This window comes from Giraffa tippelskirchi, chromosome 7 (genome assembly GCF_054371585.1).
Source record: "Giraffa tippelskirchi isolate mGirTip1 chromosome 7, T2T-mGirTip1v1.2.pri, whole genome shotgun sequence".
Taxonomy (NCBI): domain Eukaryota; kingdom Metazoa; phylum Chordata; class Mammalia; order Artiodactyla; family Giraffidae; genus Giraffa; species Giraffa tippelskirchi.
In genome coordinates this window covers 39691497-39712112 of record NC_137281.1, presented here as the reverse complement: position 1 = coordinate 39712112, position 20616 = coordinate 39691497, and positions in this window count along the sequence as shown.

Below are 20616 nucleotides of genomic sequence, written 5' to 3'. Positions count from 1 at the left end.
ATCTTTCCCAGCATCAGGGTCTTTTCCAATGAGTCGGCTCTTTGCATCAGATGGCCAAAGTATTGCAGCTTCAGCTTCAGAGTCAGTCCTTCCAATGAATATTCAGGGTTGATTTCCTTTAGAACTGACTGGTTTGATCTCTTTGCTGTCCAAGGGAAACTCAAGAGTCTTTTCCAGCACCACTTTACTTAGGTAGGGCTCTGCAAGAGATTTTCTTACAAGGTTGCTTTAAACAGGTTTTAAAACAATCCTATAGAAAGGTAGTTAAAATTATTGAGTCTTTATACTGTACTTTACAGTCATTCTCATTTAATCCTTATAGCAACACAATGAATTAGGTCATCAGAGAAGGCAATGGCGGAGCCTGGTAGACTACAGTCCATGGGGTCGCTAAGAGTCGGACACGACTGAGTGACTTCACTTTCACTTTTCCCTTTCACGCACTGGAGAAGGAAATGGCAACCCACTCCAGTATTCTTGCCTGGAGAATCCCAGGGACGGCAGAGCCTGGTGGGCTGCTGTCTATGGGGTCGCACAGAGTCGGACACGACTGAAGCGACTTAGCAGCAGCAGAATTGGGTCATATTGCTGTCACAATTAGATGCTTCCTTGGTGGCTCAGTGAAAAAAACTCTGCCTGCAGTGCAGGAGATGCAAGTTAAATCCCTGGGTCAGGAAGATACCCTGGAGAAGGAAAGGGGAACCCACACCAATATTCTTTCCTGGATAATCCCATGGACAGAGGAGCCTGGAGGGCCACAGTCAATGGGGCTGCAAGACTCAGACAAAACTTAGTGACTAAACCACCACCACCACCACTATCCCAATTGGCAGACTAGGGGCACTAAGAGGATAATTCAATTCCTCAAGATCAGAACAGCTAGTAATTCTGGAGTAGGGGCATGAACCCGAGCAGTGTGGTTTTAGAGCCTGAGTGAACTGCTTTCTGACTCCAACGTGTATATAAATCCACATATTTGTTGACTTGGAAATGGGCCCACAATATATGGGGTTTTTGAGAAGTAAGCTAATAAACAGCATGTGCAATAGGATACCACTTTATTATATATTCACAGGAAGGGATGGATGTGAAAAGAAAAAAAAAAATGAAGCTATATCCAAAATGAAGAAAATCAGAAGCATGGATTAGCCAGCCAGATAACGTGTTCTAAAGATTCTGAATTTGATATACTCTATTATCAAACAGGCACAATAATGAATCTTTCTCAAGTTGCACATGGGTGAATTGCCCTAAGGAAGCACATATGTACTGAAGCATTTGTGTATGCATAGCCCACATTCTTGAGACTGAAATGTGTTGGTTTCAGGGTCCCATTGAGGAAGGAGACCCTGTGTAAGCTCCAAGAAAGCAAGAACCTCATCTATCTTGCTCCTCCTTATCTTCAGAGCCTACTCACTGGAAGGCACTATAGTACATGATCCATAAACAGTTATGGAAGGAATAAGTGAGTATTGTAACTACAGAATACTTTTCTTGAAGGTTATGTGGCTGTATTGACAAGAATTGTTTCTGCATTTTAAGGCTATTTTTTAGAGCAGTTTTAGATTCACAGAAAAATCGAGAAGAAGTTGCAGAGATTTCTTACAGACCCTCTGCCCACACATATGCATAATCTTTCTCATTAGCGATACCCTAATTGGTGAGAGTTTACTGTTGATGCTATATATTCTGCAGGTTTGGACAAGTATATAATGACACATGGGCTTCCCACGTAGCTCAGTGGTAAAGAATCTGTCTGCCAAGCAGGAGATGCAGGTTCAACCCCTAGGTTGGGAAGATACCCTGGAGAAGGAAATGGCAACCCGTTCCTGTATTTTTGCCTGGGGAATCTCAAGGGCAGAGGAGCCCGGTGGACTACAGTCCACAAGGTCTCAAAGAGTTGAACACAATGTAGTGACTGAAAAAACAACAACATTAATGACACAAATCTACCATTAGAGTATCATACATAGAGTATCATAAGAGCATTTTCACTGCCCAAAAAATCCTTTAGGTTTTGCCTGTTCATCCCGCCTTCATCCCTAACTCCTCGCAACAACTGATCCTTTTACCTTCTCCATATACTTTTGCCTTTTCCAGAATGTCATATAGCTGGACTGATACAGTAGGTGGTCTTTTCATATATGCCTCTCACTTAGTAATATAGATTTAAGTTTCCTCCGAGTCTTTTCATGTCTTGATAGCTCATTTCTTTTGGACTGAATAATATTCAATTGTCTGTATATATCCGTTTATTCATTCACCTACTGAAGGAAACCTGGGTTGCTTTCAAGTTTTGGTAACTATGAATAAAGCTTCTATAAATATTGTGTTCCAGTTTTGATGTGGTTCTCAGTTTTTTTACTCCTTTAGGTAAATTCTAAGGTGAGAAATTTTTGGATCATATGGTTAAGAGTATGTTTAGTTTTGTGAGAAACTCCCAAACTGTCTTTCAAAGTGTCTATACCATTTCACATTCTCACCACCAGTGAATGAGAGTTCCTGTTGCTCCATATCCTTGCCAGCATTTGGTATTGTCAGTATTCTAGATTTTGGCCATTCTGATAGATGTGTAGTGGTGTCTCGTTGTTCTAATTTGCATTTCCCTGATGATATATGATGTGAAGCATCATTTCATATGCTTATCTTCCAATGGTAGATCTTCTCTGGTGAAGTATTTGTTAAGGTCTCTGGCTCATTTTTCAATTGGATTGTTTTCTTACTGTTGAGTTTTAAGAGCTATCTGTGTATTTTGGATAACAATCCCTTATCAGATGTGTCTTTTGCAAATACTTTCTCCCAGTCTGTGGCTTGTCTTTTCATTCTCTAGATAGTATCTTCTACATAACAGTTGGTGAAATTTTTTAATCACAAGTTTGCCATAGGCATGATAAAAGTTTTCTTGCCTTTGTTTAAATCACCTAATCTAGATAAATCTCCCTACTGTTTTTGTTTTTTTTTGAAAGAATCAACAGATAGAATGGAATTGAACTCACTCAAGAGCCAGGGGAGAAGTGACACAAAAGAAGTAGCAGATGGTTCTCCTGTCTTCATGAAACTTATAAGTTCTTACCAGAATGAGAAAACATAGATTTAATGAAGAATTACAAAATGACAAAAAGTTTACAAGTCACATGTTAGAATACATAGTGTAGGCTGAGTTAAAGGAAAAGGAAGAGTCTAAAATAGCCACAAAAGACATAAAGTTTTAACTGGAGTCTATAAAAATATTTGCATTAGCCAAGAATATTAGTAGATTTTCTATCTATAGTATCTAGACCAGTGACTCTCATTCACTGTGTAATGCATACTAATGAACTATCAATCTGGCACAGAGAAACAACCAGATTTTGCTGAATGTGACATTTTTTGAATGGGGGCACAGCTGAAAAAGGATACAGTTGCAGTAGCATCTGTTTGATGGACAGTTTAGCTGAGCAGGCAGGAAAACATAGAGGATGGCTTCCCTGGTAGTTCAGCTAGTAAAGAATCCGCCTGCAATGTTGAAGATCCCAGTTTGATTCCTGGGTGGGGAAGCTCCCCTGGAGGAGGGTATGGCCAATGTATCCAGTGGGTAGTCACCCACTCCAATATTCTTGTGACTCAGATGGTAAAGAATCCACCAGCAATTGGGGAAACCTGGATTTGATCTCTGGGTTGGGAAGATCCCCTGGAGGAGGGTATGGCAACCCACTCCAGTATTCTTGCCTGGAGAATCCCCACGGACAGAGGAGCCTGGCAGGCTACAGTCCATGGGGTCCCAAAGAGTCGGACACGACTGAGCAACTAAGCCCAGCATATAACCTACTGTGAATGAAGAGTCAAGTATAAGGTCAAATGGGCAAGAGCTTTGGGGTACTTAAGAGAGTACCGTCAAGGCAATAAACAACTCTACTCAAATAGCAGGGTGGTGTGGAAGAGTGACTACTAATGGCTTTATAAACACTGGAAGATATTGTGACACCATGGTTGATGACATTGTAAGCATTCTCAATTTGTTTAAATGTTGTTTTTGAGTCTCCTAATCACTTCAAGAGGTCTGCCAAAATTCTAATATTTAAAAGTGTGCCATGAATCCCCAAAGTCTGAGAACCACTGATTTACATCCTCTCCCACTCATATATTCTGTTTCATTTTATAGTTTTGCACTTAGGACACAGGATTTTAGTAATACTAAGCAAAATCATTTGGGGGCTGTGGAATTTTATGATTACCTGCAGTTGTTTAAGTTGAGAAGATACTTTCTAAAAATAACTTTTTATTTTGAAAGAGTTTAAAACTCACACGAAATCACAAGAATATTAAAGTGTTCCCACATACACTCCACCCAGTTCCACCCAAAGATTACATTTTGTATAACTGTAAATGTCATCAAAACCAAGAAACTGACATTGGTTGAACTGACAATCCTTTGACTCAGGTTGTACTGTTTATTTTTACACACAGTATTTTTCAAGTACAGACAGTCCCCACCTTACAATGGTTCAACTTATGATTTTTTGACTTTACAATGTTGCAAAAGCAATACAAATTCAGTAAAAGCCATACTTTAAATTTTGAATTTGGATCTTTTCCCAGGCTAGCCATATGTAGTACAATCTTCTCTTGTGATGCTGGGCAGTGGGAGCAAGTCACAGCTCCCAGTCAGACATGTAGTCATGTGGTAAACAACTGATACACTTAAAACGATTCTGTACCCATAGGACCATTTCTGTTTTCACTGTTAGTACAATATTCAATAAATCACATGAAATATTCAGCACTTTATTACAAAACAGACATCATATTAGATGATTTTGCCCAACTGCAGGCTAATGTGTTTTGAGCACATTTAGAGTGCCAGTCTAAGCTACGATGTTCAGTAAGTTAGATGCATTAAATGCATTTCAACATGATATTTTCCACTTACGATGGGCTTGTTGGGATGTAACTCTGTCATAAGTCAAGAAAAATAGGTCTACAGGTAGTCTACAGAATATTTATTTATAAATAAATTAACCAGACTTTGAGTTTTTAACTTTGAAACATTTGAGACATTTAACTCAGTATGTTAACTTACTTGGCAAAAGTGAGTATAAAAGTTTAGTTTGGGTATCTGAAATTTAGAAAGCAATATATAAAGCATAAACATCTAGTATATATTAAGCATTGAACTAGTAATCAGAGACACCAATAGTGCCTTCATGCAGTTCACAGTACAGGGGGAACAACAAACCAGCAAATGGCATTAGTAACATAGCAAGAAATATTCTGTGGTGCTTCCTAGGAAATGCACGGGAACACAGAAGGAAAGACATCCAACCTGGGTTTGGAAAGTCATAGAGGGTTTTACAGAGCAAGGTGAAACCTGAAAATTACATAGGAGCCAGCCAGATACAAGAGGGGTGGGAAAGACATTCGAGGCAACCTGTGCTAAGACTCAGAGGTGAGAAAGATCATGATCTACCTACAGGACAGACAGAAGTTTTGTTAGTGGAACCCAGCACAGGAGATGAGATATTAACCCCACAGGAGGGCAGTTAACTAAGGGGTCGCAAAGAGTCAGACTCGACTGAGCACACACACGCACATACGCACACAAGTTACTGTATTAATATGCCTATACTGACCATTATTAGTTACATCCTTAGAGCTGGTTTTTACCGTGAAGTCCTCAATTACACTTTCTTTTCCCTAGGTTGATTTACTGTTGTTATTCTCAGTTTTGTTAATTGTTCCTATTGTTTGGGTTTGGGTTTTGTTCTAACTTTTTTCATTAATTTCAGCTTGGGGGTCATCTTGGGCACACTGGGTAGATGGGAACTGAGGTCTGGAGATAGGTGTGTTGTTTGTCTATGGCGTGGATACAGAGAGGAGTAAGGAAAGGGGCTTGCCTTTGAAAAAGCAATTAGCCTAGAGGGATAATGGAAATGGCACTTGCAGTAGTACAGATAGTTCAATAGTATGCAAATAGTGGGGGAGGGTGTAAATCAAAGAGCGCCGCACATCTATCCTCCAGCCACATTAAGCCTCAGGTATGTTTTGTCTAAATTCAAGAGTGACTATAAAATATTTGAATTTAAAAATATATATATATTTGAATTAATTGTCATTATTTGAAAATTAGGAACTTCTTCAAAATCTATATTTCAGGCTTCTCTTGAAAAATAGAAAGTTTTTGCCACACTGGACTTGTCTGTCATTCCATATGACCGTAACTGGCCAGAGCTGCTGGGTAGCTACTGCGCATGCGTCACCTGGACTTCTGCCTCCTCTCTGCCCCGCTGTTTTACACTCCACTTACATCACTCATTCATGTTATTTTGCCGGGCCCCCATAGACAGTGAGGCTAATCACCCATAGTGTAAATGCATAGGAAAGTGTCATGAAGGCTACGCCCCATACCTCAATAGAGATTACCTATGAGAAGAGTCATGGAGTGGAGAGACATTCTATCTTCCAATTTACATCTACATTTTTGAAGATTTTAGAACAAGAATGTTTTATTACTGTAACATTACACAAAAATTGCAGTTTTTAAATCCATCAGGAACTGCAATTATTTGCCTATACTTCCAATTTATGGCTATGCAGACAAGCCAATTTTACTATGAAGATTTTTAAAATAATCCCCTTCATCTTAAAAGAAGTTTGGATGAGATGAATCTGTTAGTCCTCCTAGCTCTGGGAGCCTATGCTTTATGACAGTAAATTCTCTCAAACAGCTGTTGTTTTTTAAATAACTAATTAGCACTACCATGGCTGGCTACTAAAGTTAATTGGGGGGAAAAAAGTCTAGCAATGAATTATTTCAACCCATGTGGTGATTTCTTTATTATGGGTTATCTCTAAATTTCTAATGTGATTGTTTTATTGTAAAAATAATGACAATATCCATTAAATACTGAGTGTTTTTATGTGCCAGACACTTAACTGGTGTTGTCTTTTTTAATCTTGACATCAATCTATTAAGTAGAATTTAATGTCCCCCATTTTATATATTAGAAAACTGAGGCTCCAAGGGTTAAATACCTTCCCAAGGTATCAAAGATAAGAAATGATGGAGGCAGGACTCAAATATAAATTGATTTTCTGCCAAAACTTTTTTTCTTATTTGTTCCACCACACAGTGTCCAGATTTAAAGATAAGCTGTTTTTTATCAGAAGAAGCCAAATTTAATCCATCCCTTTGATTGACTGATTTAGTGATAGACCATCTAGTCTCTATTAATAAGACTCCAATAAGGAAATAGGAGCCAATTTTTCCTATCATTGTTCATTCTTCACATTTTAATATAGATTTATATTTCCCTGTAGTTATAATGCTCACGCAAAAAGAATCAGAGAGCTATAATTATTTTCATTGTCTCAAACATGATCTGCACTTTTAAGAAGATTCTTAGAAATGTGTATCATAGGCCTCCCACCCACTCCCAAACATAGCTTTAATACTCAACCATCTGCATAGTTCCTTTGACAAAGAGTATGTCACTTTCATACTTAATAGTTGAGTAGGATTGATATGATACCAAACAAATGCCTTTTTGTTCAAGAGAATTTATACTTGAGAAAACATGTTTCCCCCAGGAAGCCTCCATTTATCCATCAGGATGAGTCATGAAGATGGGTGACAAAGGCAATTCCCCAAAGAGAGGATTTGCTCACGTGCTTTGATTGGTTGGGCTTTCAGCTCTGAAAAGTACACCTGCAAATTAAGCATGTGAGTTATCTTCTCAATGTCTTCTCAGTTTTGTTCATTTCAGTGGGAGAAGAGTAAGGCAATGTTTAGACCCAAAGCACTTTCCAAATGGAACATGCAAGTTGGATCTAAACATTTACTAAGACATGTTCTGAGTCCAGTCATATTATTTCAAACAGAAACATCATTTGGCCAGAAATGACTTTAGGACAGAGCCGATTCCAACATTCACCGTGGCTACAAAAAGGATTCTGTTTTGGCCAGCAAAGACTTCCAAAAAAACATTGCTAGCCATCCTTGGAAAAGGAGTGAGTGCCCCCTGGTGAAAATGTGGGAAAAGTTTCCATATGTTATTTTTGGCTGGCAAAAAGGTGCAGATGTCTTCACAATAAAAATATACTCGCTAGGAGTGCTCGTCTCCTTGAGAAGAGTTGGCACAGTTTGGAGCACTGGATCTACAGTGTGGCAAAGACACACAAAGAGGGGAAGACTGCCAAAGCCATCACCAGACACTGCTAAGGGGCAGGTGCCCAAGTTACACAAGCTGGGGATCATGGGTGACTTGTGTTGCATTTTCTCCTACCCCTGTTGGATGGTCTATTTTTCCCCCGCCTCTCCAAACCCATTCTCCACTCATCTCCACTCTGCTCTGTGTCCTGGAAGCTAACTTTAGAGATTCTATAAACCTATGTCCTTGTTCTGCGGTTTCTAGTTGGATTCAACCAAGCAAAGACACCACCAGTGATCAGAGGGTGGAAGGAGAGAGACACTGGACCTCACTCTTTGCCAGTACAGGTTGGGAGGGATTATGTCCCTCAACCTATATCTCAGCTCTCTAATATACCTTTCCCACTCCAGGGTCTGGTGAACTTTCCTTGCCAAAGTCCCTTCAGGCTTAGAGTTGCTCCTTCCTGTCGCTGGCATGGGCCATTTCACCTTTCTTTATTGGGTTCCCTTAATCCTGCCCACACATTTGTATAAAGTGCATGTGGTAAACATATCCTCTTAGCCCTTGTGAGTGTGTCATCATCACTTATCCTCATGTCCTCTGATACAGTACTTTGCATTTGGTTCAAATTTTCCACAATAGGCTTCTATCCCAACGCAACTTCAGGAATGCCTGAGGTTACTAGTTGTCCCCATTACACCAGTTCTGACCACTTGGATTGGGGTGAGGTCAGAAGAATCAGAAGGTGGGGGCTTTGTTTTCAGGGTCTTGCCCCACTATCCTATTCTCCAGGGGGTTAATTAAGCCCACTGCCACTGCTCATTCCAACTGCTGGCTTCCACTGCTTCTCTACATTTTGAACAGGAAAAAGAAGGACTCTGTTTACCTTCAGCCTTCCTCTATCTCACTAGGAGGGAAGGAGAACACGGTGTACTGTCAGGAGGGATCTAGACAATCAAGCAAACAGTGGACTGGTTCTGTGGGTCTGGAGTTGGCAAGACTGGGCGCTCTGCAAACCACAGGAACAGAAGGGCAGCACATTGAGTTAGCTTCCAGGGTATCCAGCCCAGAGAATTTTAGACAAAAGAAAACAGGCATGGTTAGATATTGCTAGTTAGACCTGTCCTCCAAAGATCCACACTTCCTTTGTTATTTTACTATGAAACTGTCATCCAAGATCTTGCCTAAATATACTTTATTGATGCTGTGAATGGCAATGATTAGGACAGGAGTATGGACTTTGGCCCTAAATCTGGAGTCAACTCCCAGATCCTCTCCCCTCTTACTGTGTGATAAAGGACAAATTTCACTTACTTTACTTCTGAGACTAACTGTCCTCAACCATCAAATGGAATGACAGCACTTTTAGAATTGGGTGGTGTTAAGGGTAAATGGCGGAGAAGGCAATGGCACCCCACTCCAGTACTCTTGCCTAGAAAATGCCATGTATGGAGGAGTCTGGTACGCTACAGTCCATGGGGTCGCTACGAGTCGGACACGACTGAGCAACTTCACTTTCACCTTTCCCTTTCATGCACTGGAGAAGGGAATGGAACCCACTCCAGTATTCTTGCCTGGAGAATCCTAGGGACGGCGGAGGCTGGTGAGCTGCCGTCCATGGGGTCGCACAGAGTCGGACACGACTGAAGCGACTTAGCATTAGCATTAGCAAGGGTAAATGGTCCTGGAGAAGGAAATGGCAACCCATTCCAGTATTCTTGCCTGGAGAATCCCATGGACAGAGGAGCCTGGCGGTCTACAGTCCATGGGGTCACAAAGAGTCGAACACGACTGAGGGACTAACACACACAAGTGTAAATGGGGGCTTCCCAGGTGGCTCAGTGGGTAAAGAACCTGCCTGCAATGCAGGAGATGCTCGAGATATGGATTCAATTCCTGGGTCGGGAAAATCCCCTGGAGGAGGGCACGGCACCCCACTCCAGTATTCTTGCACGGAGAATCCCATGAACAGAGGAGCCTTGTGGGCTACAGTCCGTAAGTCACAAAGAGTTGGACACGACTGAAGTGACTGAGCATTGCACAGCCCAGCACAAGGGTAAACGAGGGCTTACCAGGTAACACTAGTGGTAAAGAACGGGCCTGCCAATGCAGGAGACATAAAAGACATGGGTTCAATCCCTGGGTCAGGAAGATCTCCTGGAAGAGGACGTGGCAACCTACTCCAGTATTCTTACTTGGAGAATCCGATGAAGAGAAGAGCCTGAGGGGCTGCAGTCCATGGGGTCGCAAAAAGCCAGATACAACTGAATCGACTTAGCACACACACAAGGGTAAATGAAATCATAGAGCTGAAGTACACCATCCCAGACACAGGGCCAGAACTTCAAGATGTGATTTTGCTTCCTCCCTTTTACTTCCCAAAGTATGGTATGGTTCTACATCCTCATTGAAATTCAACAATTAGATCATCATAAAGAAAACTGCTTAGAGCTAACATAAAGATGGAATTGTTCTGGATCAAGAAAATTTCTCCTTGCTTCCTTTCACATCTGCTCAGGATTGACATACTAGGAATCATAAAATGAATGAAAAGAGTTAAATATTGAAGGCTTATTACACAACAGGCACAACACTAAGACTTTTAAAAATTTTATGCTTATCAAAAATATAAATGCACGTATTTAAGGAGTTAAAATAATTAATGATAATATACTTTATGATGCAGGGAACCCTACTCAGTGTACTGTGGTGACATAGATGGGAAGGAAATCCAAAAAGAGGGGATATATGTATATGTATAGCTGATTCACTTTGCTGTACAATAGAAATTAACACAACATTGTAAAGCAACTATACCCCAATTAAAATTTTTTTTAATTAAAAAAAACACAAAATTTAGAAAATAGATCCTGTGGATCCCCTTTGCCTCTCCCTCTTATGGATGGGACAGATAAATAAAAATTGTTTAAATATTGCTTATCAAAAACATCCTTATGGGATTTCCCTGGTGGTCCAGTGGTTAAGACTTCACCTTTCAATGCAGGGAATGTGGGTTCATTCCCTTGTCAGGGAACTAAGATCCCACATGACTCATGGCCAAAAAATAAAAATATGAAGCAGAAGCAATATTGTAACAAATTCAATAAAGACTTTTTTAAAGGTCCACATCAAAAAAATCTTTAAAAAATCCTTATTCTACTCTCATATTTGATTTCACTATGTATGGAATTTCTCCATCATCTTCCAACATCGATATGGCTGTTGAGAAGTTTGAAACCATTCTGATTCCTGGTCCTTTTGTTCATGGCTAGTTTTCTTTTCACTCTCCCTCTTTTTTGCCCCCAGTATTCTGAGATCTGTGGACCTGGTGTCAATCATTTTCTGTTCACTGTGCTGATAGCTCAGTGGCCCTCCCTATCTGGGAATTCACCCTTCACTTCTGAGAAATGTTCAATTGTCTGTCCCTCCATGTTCTCTTTTTGGAACCCCATCATTCAGATCTTATACTTTCTGGGCTGGTTCTCTAAAATTTCTTCCTCTCTATCATTTCGCCTGTTTCCTCAGCTTTCCAGGATATATTCTTCACTTCATCTTTTCCCTGGCTTAATCCTCAGTCTCTTCTGTTGAATGTCTCATTTCTATTCTTACTGGGAATTATCGAGAATTCTATTTTATTTTCTAACTATCCCTTTTTTAAAGCATCCTGTTCTTGCTTTATGCATACAATGACAAAAGATTTTTTCTTAATTTCTTTTCCCTGAATGGGCTCCATTTTTTCCCAGATTGTTTTGCTGTTATTGACTTTTTGTTGCTCATTTTTATTTCTATCTTCCAATGTTTAAGCTTTCTCTTACATCAGGTAGTCCAGTAATCTGTTGTATTTGATAGTATGGAGATGGGAATTCTCTGACAGTCCAGCGATTAGGACTCCGAGTTTTCACTGGGGTGGCCCAGGTTCACTTCCTGATGGGAGAACTAAGGTACTCAAGCCATGCAGTGTGTCCAAAAAAAAAAAAAAAAAGGAGTGTGGAGAGAAAACACAATAAGAAGTTCTGATTGAAACGTTCTGACCATGAACTTGACTCAGTGATCTTGCTGGACCATTCCCTTGAAAAACATCCACAAAGTAGATCAAATTCTCAAGATAAGACTTTGACCATCTCCTAGGAAGGAAAAAAGCCAGAATGTCACTTCCAGAAACTGAGTGAAGGAAGAGTCGGAGGTCTTAGCATCCAGAATGCATTGGTTCACTTAAATGCCTTGTTCACTTAAGAAGGGGACTCTGAGGCCCTGCTTTACTCCATCTGTGATCCTCAGGCGTTGTGCCTGTGGCTTAAATCAGGTTGATTTTTAGCGTTCCACACGACAGACTTGTGATTCCGTTTTCTGAAGTGTGCTAAGTTGCACACTATCCTATTCATCTGTTAATAGCCTCTAAGAACTTGTTGCTCTGTCTCCTCTCCCATTCATGTATTCCAAACAAAACACCTTATTTAGGGCTTCCCTGGTGGCTCAGTGGTTAAGAATCCATCGCCAATGCAGGGAATATGGGTTCAATCTGTGCTCCGGGAAGATCGCACATGCCAGAGGGCACCTAAGCCTATGCGCCACAGCTACTGAGCCTGTGCTCTAGAGCCTGCGTGCTGTAACTACTGAAGCCCGCTTGCCTAGAGCCTGGGCTCTGCAACAGGAGAAGCCGTGGCAATGAGAAGCTGGCGCACCTCAATGACGAGTAGCTCCCACTCGCCGCAGCTAGAGAAAGGCCGCACGCAGCAACAAAGACCCAGCACAGCCATAAATAGATGAATGAATAAATAAATCTTTAAAAAAATACCTTATTTAGTGATGTTTCTAAAGAGAATGAAAGCAAATTAGTAAAATTATGGATTCCAAATGTTTTCTTTACTCAAATGTTCCAAGAAGCACTTTATGTATATTACTTGATTTTCTCCTCACAATCCCCCTCTAAGCAAAGTACAGTTATAAGCCCCGTTTCACAGAGATGAAAACCAAAGCTCAGAGGGATTAATTTACCCAAGACACACAACCAATACAAGGCATAACTAGGATTTAAAATTTGCTCTGACTCCAGACCCTCACTTGTTGTTGTGTGTATATGTGTGTGTGTCTGTGTTGTTTATGTTTTGGCTTTTGGGCTGAGAGGCATGTGAAATCTTAGTTCCCAGACCTGGCGAAGTCCTAACCACTGGACTGCAGCCTCATTTTCATTCATACCGGGCTCCTCTGTCCATAGGATTTCCCAGGCAAGAATACTGGAGTGAGTTGCCACTTTCTCCTCCAAGGGACCTTCCTGACCCAGGGATTGAACCCTCATCTCCTGCATATCCTGCACTAGCAGGCACATTTTTTTACCATTGAGCCACCTGGGAAGTCATATAGCAATCATGTAGATCTAAAAAGAAAAATATATGGCTGTGACTCTAGACTCTAATCTAAAGTCCCCTATGGTGAGCTTCCCTTGTGGCTCAGCTGGTAAAGAATCCACCTGCAATGTGGGAGACCTGGGTTCGATCCCTGGGTTGGAAAGATCCCCTGGAGAAGGTAAAGGCTACCCATTCCAGTATTCTGGCCTAGAGAATTCCATGGACTGTATAGTCTATGGGGTTGCAAAGAGTCGGACACGACTGAGCAACTTTCACAACCACACACTCACATGGTGAGCGACATTATAAGAAAACTTGACTAGATTTGAATTAAAATGCATTACACAAGAATTTGTACTCTGACATCTTGGGTTTAGTTAAACAATTGTTTGAAAGTTTGGATTCCAATTAGCATCTTATTGGAGTGTAATATACTGAGTAACATTCTAAATAAAATGCTGTCGAGTGAACAAAGAAGGCTGAAATCTGAGCTTCTTCAGTGAATATTTTGATCAAAGTCAATAGTTTCATCAGAGGTACTTCAGCTGGTAAAATAAGGTAGATCTAATATTCAAACTTTTTATAATGTGAGCATATAAATTAAATTTTCTCTCTCAGTTCCTGATCATCTTTGCTTTTCATCAACTGTTTGAAGGAGGAAGAGAGACTCATAATGCCTTCTTCCATGAGGATGAATCTGCTTTAGCATAAGACTCCTGGCCTGTCTCTGCCCCATCACCCATGCCAGATGAGGGAAAGTGAAGAGAAGAAACTGAAAATGCATAATTCCCTCTCTTCCTCTCTCTTTCCTTTTCATAGGCTGATTATCCACCAGAAGCATCTTCCCCCCTTGTTCTAAGGTCCAGGGCTGGCTGTAACCAGTGTGTATGTATTCATCAGGGTTCCAACCAGAAAGAGATTTATTACAAGGAACTGGCTTATGAAATTGTGAGAGTTGGCTAGTGTACTAAGTCACTTCAGTTACGTCTGACTCTTTGCGACCCCATGGACTGTAGCCCATCAGGCTCCTCCGTCCATGGGATTTCCCAGGCAAGAATACTAGAGTGAGTTGCTATTTCCTTCTCCAGGGGATCTTCCCTACCCAGGGACTGAACCCACATCTCTGATGTTTCCTGCATTGGTAGGTGGGTTCATTAGCACCATAAGGAGCATAAGGAGCACCTGGTCATGCTGGAAACTCTGGAGCAGAAGCTGATGTTGTCATCCACAGGCTTAATTGGTTCTTCCTCAAGGAAACCTATTTTGCTCTTAAAGACTTTCAACTGATTAGTTCAGACCCACACAGATTATCCAGGATAATCTCCTTTAAATAAAGTGCACTGATTGCAGATGTTGACCACATCTGCAAAATACCTTCACAGCAACCCCTAGACTGGTATTTGACTGAGTAGCCAAGGGGATACATAAAACTGACTATGACAATAGTAAGTTCATTGTTGACTCAGACCTAAGTCACATTCTCGGATACCAGCTTTCCTTCACACATAGTAGAGTTCAAGAAGTAGCTATTTGAATAAATGTATGAATAAATGATTTTCTCTATCTGCTTATCCTTCTCAATATTTTTGGAACTCAGGATGCAAGAATGATTACAATCCACTGTAGCCTCTCAAATTCACCCCACCCTTCCCCCACTTCCCAGGCTGAGTCCAGTAGAATTAAGGAGCAACAGTGGCCAAGAAAGAAGGTTGACAGCAGAGAAGAAATGTCCCAGGGGGCAAAGAGGGGTCCCCATGGGGTTGCCTGTAGCCCAAAACATTGTGGGAATACAGTCAGTGGCTACCCAATTTAGGGCTTTGGGCAAACCCAAAACAAGTTTCCCTCAACCTCAGACTGGAACAGGAAAGCAATCAAGTGTTTCTCGTGATTCCCAATGGGATGCAGAAGTAACTGATGAAGATTAAAGCTAAAAAGACTGGGCTTCCAGAAGTGAAGGACAACACAGAAGCTTGGATCAAGGACCCAGGCAGTTGGGACCATCTCAACAAATGCCAGCAGGGTGATTTGCAGGCCCAGGAAACTCAATACCCATCTTCTACAAAAATGTAACATGAGTTACAGAAACTAGGTATAGCCCAGGAGAATCGTGCAGAGTCGAGTGGAATGGACCCTGAATTATTTTTTGTACCATCTTCCACCATCTCTCTCAGGATGGAAGTTCAATAGGCAAATTATGCTGGATTATGGAAAAATAGTTTTACATTTCCTACATATCAGAATTTGTGGACAAATATTCATGTCTGGCTATACACAGAGACTGAAGCTGAGGACTGTAAGCACTTTAATCTGAAAGCCCACCTTCTTTCCTTCCTTCCTTTCTTTCCCTCTTTTTCTGTTTCTTTCCTTCTTCCTTTCTTCTTTTTTCTATGAAATAGACACTTTTAGATCTTTCATCATTTTGTGTTGTTGTTGTTTAGCCGCTAAGTCACGTCTGACTGTGGGATCCCATGGACTGTAGCCTGCCAGGCTTCTCTGTTCATGGGATTCTCCAGGTAAGAGCACTGGAGTGGGTTGCCATTTCCTTCTCCTGGGGATCTTCCCAACCCAGGGATCAAGCCGACATCTATTGTACTGGCAGGTGAATTCTTTACCACTGAGCCTCCAGGGAAGCCCTTCATCATTTTACAGCTAAAAGTGTGACTTGAAGTATCTAGGAATCTTCTCAAGAACCGAAGAGACAATAATGCCTGTTATTGGAACAGAAAAAAAATATTATTACCACCAAAAAACTGTGCAGTTATATGAGAGGATAGGCATGTTAACTAACCTTATAGTGTTAATCATTTTGTGGTGTAAATGTGCCTCAAATCCTCACATTGTACACCTTAAACTTACACAAGGTTATATGTCAATTATATCTCAATAAAGCTGGAAAAAATTAAATGAATCAATGAGTTCAACAAACTATAGCCTTGTCTCATGTGCACCTCCCCATTGGTATGTCATACTTCCATAAAAAGTTCAAAATATATACCCTATAGATTATCTACTGGGTTGGAGTTGTTGAACGTGGAACATACCTTTCATGGCAATGCAGGTATACATGGTTATGTATGGATTCAGACTCTCTGAACAGGAACTCCTCAAGTGTAGCTTTAAATTATTTTATTGAGTTCTGTTAGTTCTCAGTTCTGGCAAAGGTGGCCTTAAAATTTAGATTATAATTTTCCTGGGGTTGAGATACTAGATATGAGGCCAAACCAAAAATAAAAATAGTTTATCTGTGAATGTCCTCTACAATATCTCTGACAGATAATTGAAGTTCTGCTCACTCAACAGCCATTTATTAGGTATAAACTATATTTAGAGTTCCATTCCAGTCCCCAGGGGATATAGTGGTGAGGAAGATGGACACTCTGGCTACTCTCAGGGAACTTATATTCTAGTGTTGTTCAGTCTCTAAGCCGTTTCCGACTCTTTGCAGCCCCATGGACTGCAGCATGCCAGGCTTACCTGTCCTTCACTATCTCCCAGAGTTTGCTCAAATTCACGTCCATTGAATCAGTGATGCCATCCAACTATCTCATTCTCCGTTGCCCCTTTCTCCTCCTAGCCTCAATTTTTCCCAGCATCAGGCTCTTTTCCAATGAGTTGACTCTTCTCATCAGGTGGCCAAATTATTGGAGCTTCAGCATCAGTCCTTCCAATGAATATTCAGGACTGATTTCCTTTAGGATTGACTGCTTTGATCTCCTTGCTGTCCAAGGGACTTGCAAGAGTCTTCTCCAACACCACAGTTCAAAAGCATCAATTCTTGGGCACTCAGCCTTTTTCATGGTCCAACTATCACATCCGTACATGACTACTGGAAAAACTATAGCTTTGGTTAGACAGCTCTTTGTTGGCAAAGTCTACCCCCAGTAACTTTAATTGTTAAAAATGGCTTCCAAACCCAAGTGTCCATCAACAGATAAATAGATAAAGAATATGTGGCATATATACACAATGAAATGTTACTCAGTCATAAAAGAAGAATTAAATAATGCCATTTGCAGCAACATGAATGGACCTAGAGATTATCATACTAAGTGAAGTAAGTCAGTCAGAGAAAGACAAATATATGATTTTGCTTATTTTGTGGAATCTTTTTTTAAAATGGTACAGTTCAGTTCAGTCGCTCAGTCGTGTCCGACTCTTTGCGACCCCGTGAATTGCAGCAGGCCAGGCCTCCCTGTCCATCACCAACTCCCGGAGTCCACCCAAACCCATGTTCATCGAGTCGGTGATGCCATCCAACCATCTCATCCTCTGTCGTCCCCTTCTCCTCCCACCCCCAATCCTTCCCAGCATTAGGGTATTTTCCAATGAGTCAACCCTTCGCATGAGGTGGCCAAAGTATTGGAGTTTCAGCTTCAACATCAGACCTTCCAATGAACACCCAGGATTGATCTCTTTTAGGATGGATTGATTGGATCTCCTTGCAGTCCAAGAGACTCTCAAGAGTCTTCTCCAACACCACAGCTCAAAAGCATCAATTCTGCGGTGCTCAGCTTTCTTCACCGTCCAACTCTCACATCCATACATGACCACTGGAAAAACCATAGCCTTGACTAGACGGACTTTTGTTGGCAAAGTAATGTCTCTGCTTTTAAATATGCTATCTAGGTTGGCCATAACCTTCCTTCCAAGGAGTAAGCGTCTTTTAATTTCATGGGTGCAGTCACCATCAGCAGTGATTCTGGAGCCCAAAAAAATAAAGTCTGACACTGTTTCCACTGTTTCCCCACCTATTTCCCATGGAGTGATGGGACCAGATGCCATGATGGTACAAATGAACTTATTTACAAAGCAGAATCAGACTCAAACAGACATAGAGAACAAACTTACGGCTACAAAAGGGAAAGAGGGTGGGGATAAATTAAGAGCTTGGAATTAAAATATACACACTATTATAAATAAAATAGATAATCAACAGGACCTACTGTGTAGCACAGGGAATTATATTCAGTGTCTTTTAATAACCTATAATGGAAGAGAATGTAAGAAAAAGAATATATATAACACATGTATATACAACTGAATCGCTTTGCTGTATACCTGAAACTAACACAACACTGTAAATCAACTATATTTCAATAAATTTTTTTTAAAAAGAGATGGCTTCCAATGTCTCTATCCCCATGGAATTCACCCAATGTCGTCTATGAAGGAGCAGAACAGACTTCCAGGTCTCCTGAGCCTCCTTTTCTCTGGACTCAGCAGTCTTGGTCCCTTTCCCCCTAATCATGTTTGATACCATTTCATTTACCCCACTTTCCAGTCACCCTCTGGGGACAAGCTCCAGATTGGCATGATACTGATTAAAGTACTAGACTCAGAAGCAGATGCTAATACAATATTCTCGACCTAGAGCAAGGTTTCTCAACCTTGACATGACTGACATTTGGGACAGGATAATTCTTTGTGTTGGGGGCTGTCCTGTGCATGGTATAACGTGTAGCAGCATCCCTGGTTTCCAGCTATGACAATTAAAGACATCTTCAGACATTGCCAAATGTCCCCTGGCAGACAAAATGGCGCCAAGTTAAAAACCACTGACCTAAAAAAAAAAAAAAAAAACCACTGACTTAGAAACAGCACAATGGCCAGGGTTTCTTTCTGGACTCTCCACATCTACCCTTAAGCCTCCAAATTGTCAATTTTACATGGACTTCTCAGGCAATAACTACAAGTTTTATCTTGCTTCCCCTAAACTACATCACCCAAAATAATTACGTACACACATAAAATAAAGTAGAATAAAAAGACAACTGTCCAGAAAAATACAAAAGTTGTGCTGTGACCCCCAAAGAAGAAACTCTCTCTCTCTCTCTTTGCTCCAATAAAATAAAGTCAGTAGTTTTATTTTTACACCCATGTCTCTTTCAGGAGAGAACTGTCAGAGTAGAATTAAACAGGCAAAATTTGAGGCTCTGGGACCAGATGAAAGAGAGACCCCAGGTCCAGAAACAAAGTACGTGTAAGTTTAATTTCCCACCAACCCCATCCCCCACCCCATTATGCCGGGGAGGCGTTGAGGGAAGTTTATGGGAACGATAGAGCTCCAGCAGACTGTCAGATTCTTAGCACCCTCAAGAGCTGTCCAAGTCAAAATCAAAAATCTGTTCTTCATCGTATGCTTAATAAACAGAACTTATTCTTGACTGAATGAATAACAGTCTGGTGTGTACAAAGCAGATTAGGTGGGCAGTGCACTTTTACCCTAGAACTGAAGGAGAATCTCAATCAGGCTGAATTTAGTTTAGCTGGTACAATTTTGGAATGGGCAATAGACTGGATCCTGGTCACTTTGTAAGCCATAGAAGTTCAAGTTTGTGACTAATGTTAGTTTAACACTTCTCTGTTGGGACAGACTAGAATTCTCTTTCTGGAAGGAGATCAGCTCACACTTTGGGAATAGGCAGTGTAAACCCTTAGTGTAAGAAGGGTTTCTTCTTTTTCCTGTCTGTAACAAATACACTTTGAGTGATCCTACTTAAAAGTTGTGGGGAGGGTGGGCGGAGACAGTAGACACATTATTTTGTGTTTGGTGTGCATAACTGGAGGAATTCCTTCAGGCTTGGGGTAGGAAGCAGGCAGTGAAAGGCCAATAGTTGATTCCTTTGTTTGGTTTTTATTGTGCATGACTAAATGTATTAGACATGTTGGATCACAGAGAATATGCATCTGTGAATCATGGCCCTGTTGAATTTGTATGTGTTTTGCCTGCTAATATCAGCTGCCCTTTCTAGCTACAAAAGGCCTCCCTATTAACATGAAATCTGAATTACCTTAATAAAATTAGAGTCAGAACGTGCTATGTGAGTCTTCTGCAAGAAACAAAGATCTTTCCCGATGCCATATATATATATACATAAAGATTTTCTGTGATTCATGTTTTCTTCAAAAACAAAATAAGAAAAGATGAGGGATGATGTGGAAGTAGGCAGCATTGCACAGAATAGGGAATGATGGACATAATAGGTTTCAGAAACAATTCTTTATAGCCTTCAACAAACTCCAAGTAAAGGCACATCTTTAAATGTAATCTTTCCAACAACAACAACAACAACAAAAAAAAACATTAAACCTCTACTACGTGAATGGAGTTTGGCTTAGCTAGATCATGTTCCATTTGGTCAATG